Source organism: Mus caroli, chromosome 8 (assembly GCF_900094665.2).
Source record: "Mus caroli chromosome 8, CAROLI_EIJ_v1.1, whole genome shotgun sequence".
NCBI lineage: Eukaryota > Metazoa > Chordata > Mammalia > Rodentia > Muridae > Mus > Mus caroli.
In genome coordinates, this window is record NC_034577.1 from 97,169,881 (window position 1) to 97,172,970 (window position 3,090).

Genomic DNA, 3,090 nt, shown 5'->3' on the forward strand with positions numbered 1-3,090 from the left:
ACATGGTGGTTCACAACTATCTGTAATGTGATCTGATGCCCTTTTCCAGCATGCAGGAAGCATGCAGGTGTATATGCAGACAGAGCTCTCATATAAATAAATAAATGTAAGTATGTTCGAAAAAAAAAAACCTAAATAGACAGGTTAAAAACAAGAACCTAAAAATGATTTTAACAGACGAAAGTAGAATAGTTTTTTGAAACTGAATTGGATGATGTGGTACATGTACATTTGAAATCCCAGCAGTTGGGAGGAGGAGGCAGGAGTGTTAGGGATTCAATGTCAGGTTGGACTAAGACCTTGTCTCAAAAGACCAAAGCCAAACAAAGCACAGAGAGAAAAGAGGAAATTGTTTAAGACCCTTTTCCAAATGTGTGGCAGACAAAGCCAACTTCAGAAGCTATAGCTTTGTGACTCCTAACTGCAGCCTTAGTGTCTCTGTGATACCTCAGGCTACAGGAGGCTCTGGTAGTTCTTGAGATCCTAGCCACAGTTCAGTAACTGCCTAGGCTTTAGAACCTGCAGTCAGAGGCCCTGTGCCGAATGGAGGGAACAACTGGATCTCAGAATGGTTTCCACACTTGACTAAGTGATGTCTCACAGGAGGCTCCAGTTCACGTGTACACACAGGCGGTTTCCCTCTCTTCCACCACCTGACTAAGAAGGCCAGTGATGTTGCCCCTGCCCCACGTAGTGAGCACATTTGGTAAGAGGCAGCAGGGATGCACTCCGTCTCAGAAGCTTGCTTCATTCTGCTGCGGTCACGTGTGCCAGCTTGGCCTAGTGAGTGCTCTTTACTTCATGAAAGAAAGGCTTCAGGCTTACACCAAGTTAGATGTGACTTAGGCATATCGGGCAGGGTTCATTTCACGTCCACACTGTACTGGCAAGCTGGGAACTGACTGAGAGCTTTGTGGGTACTCTGAAAGTTTTCTCAAGATAAAGTTGCTCACGTGGGATCAGGAAAAAACTATAGAAATGCATAGTGATAATGGCTGAACTATACTGTGAAGGTAACTGGATTACTCACACTTAAAAGTGTTTCACACGACTTTAATCCCAAATGTAGGGAGTAGGGCAGAAGCAGGTGGATTCCTGAGTTTGAGGCCGGCCTGGTCTACAGAGCAAGTTCCAGGACAGCCAGCGCTACACAGAGAAACCCTGTCTTGAAAAAAACTGGCTGGGCGTGGTGGCGCATGCCTTTAATCCCAGCACTTGGGAGGCAGAGGCAGGTGGATTTCTGAGTTAGAGGCCAGCCTGGTCTACAAAGTGAGTTCCAGGATAGCCAGGGCTACACAGAGAAACCCTGTCTCAAAAAAAAAAAAAAAAAAAAGAAAAAAACTGAAGAAAAAAAAAAGGTAGCAGATACTTAAAATGTTAATCAGTACTGAAGAGGCTGAAGCAGGAGGGTTTGAGTTTGAGGCATCCTGCACTGTGTAACAGAGTCCAGGACAGTCTGGGGTACGCAGTGAAACCCATCTCTAGAACCAAGAGGTTAAGGGTGGGACAGAGCTAATAATGGCAAATTTCCTTCCTTCCTTCCTTCCTTCCTTCCTTCCTTCCTTCCTTCCTTCTTCCCTTCCTTCTTTCCTTTTTTTTTTTTTTTTGAGAGAGAGAGAGCGAGGATCTTATGTATTTGAGGCCAGCCAGTAGATCTGGTGAGACCAGCCTGCTCGTGGTTGGATATTCTGTCCCCACTGCTAAGACAGCCTCAGGTTGCCTGCTCTTGCCTCTTGTGGTCCCAGCACGTGAGCGGATCTTTCACTTCCCTAATCTCCTTCCTGGTTGTTACTGTGAATGTGAACAGGGATGCCTAGAAAGTACCTAGAGCTGCTTAGAATGAATCAAAAGGAAGCCATCTAAGGCCGAGAACTGTATCAGACCACTTGGTAGTTTGTCATTACATTCCAAAGGTTCAAAGTTAGCACTCGCCAGGGAACCTTCTAGATATGTTGCTGTGAACCAAAGTTATTAAACTAATGTGAAATTGATTGATTGATGATGTGTTTTGCGATAAGGTCTCACGTACTCTGGGCACCTTATGATTCGAGAATGACCTTGAACTTCTGTTCCTCCTGCCTCTTCCTCCCAAGTGCTGAGGCATGTGCCAGCATGCCTAGCTGGAGTGAGAGTTTTTCTGATGAATCCTCATGGGCCTGGCACTGTCCCCCTTCCTTAAAGTACAAATGTCCCTTTAAGGCTTGCCAGGATGACTCTGGGCAATCAGGTCTAGTCTGCTGTGTGAGGCAGCACCTGGAGAGTGTTCCTGCCCGCCTGGCCAGCAGGGAGGGTCTTGGTGGTGAACTGTTGGCTTTTCAACAGTTTCATATCCTTAGCTCTCAGATAAGGCCGGTTTTACTGTAGCCGGCTCTCCGCTGCCCTCATCTGTCTAGAATTCAGGTAAATGCAAGTCCTCCTGCCTGCCTGGTAGCTGTTGCCCAGGAGGCACCTCTGCAGGGTAGGAGTCCAGTGTTTGAGGTCACCTTCCCTACATTCGTGCCTGACCTGAGATTTTCGATGTAGGAAGAAGATAGCAATGCCATAGACATTCAGGCCGGGTTGTCTCTTTCTTGGTCTCTGAGTCTCACGTTGCCATGTCATGCTGCCTCCTTGACTACTTTCCTGTGTTAACGTCTTGATCTTTCTTTGCAACCTTTCCTAATTGTTATATAAGAAGCATTTAAAAACATGTTGAATGTGTCATATTTTCCTTTTCCAGTTTATATATTTGTATATATGACTTTTCAAAATAGGAGGATTCATGAGGACAGAGCCTAGGCTCCTAAAGGCCTTCCTTTCTCATTCTAGTTCTTGGGCTGGCACCCAGGGACTATTCCTTTTACTCAGAAAGGAAGCTGCCAGTTGCTGGGCAGTGGTGGCACATGCCTTTGACCCCAGAGAGAGATGAATCTTAGAATTCAAGGCTAGACTGGTCTACAGAGTGAGTTCTAGGACAGTCAGGGCTACACGGAGAAACCCTATCTTAAAAAAAAAAAGAGCCGGGCGTGGTGGCGCACGCCTTTAATCCCAGCACTCGGGAGGCAGAGGCAGGCGGATTTCTGAGTTCGAGGCCAGCCTGGTCCACAAAGT

General features: G+C 46.5%; 1 protein-coding gene across 1 annotated transcript in view; it reads left to right on the forward strand.

Moving 5' to 3' along the window:
• Nucleotides 1–3,090, forward strand: part of Dus2 (dihydrouridine synthase 2) — a 41,108-nt gene that overhangs the window by 25,271 nt on the left and 12,747 nt on the right. The window lies entirely within an intron of this gene.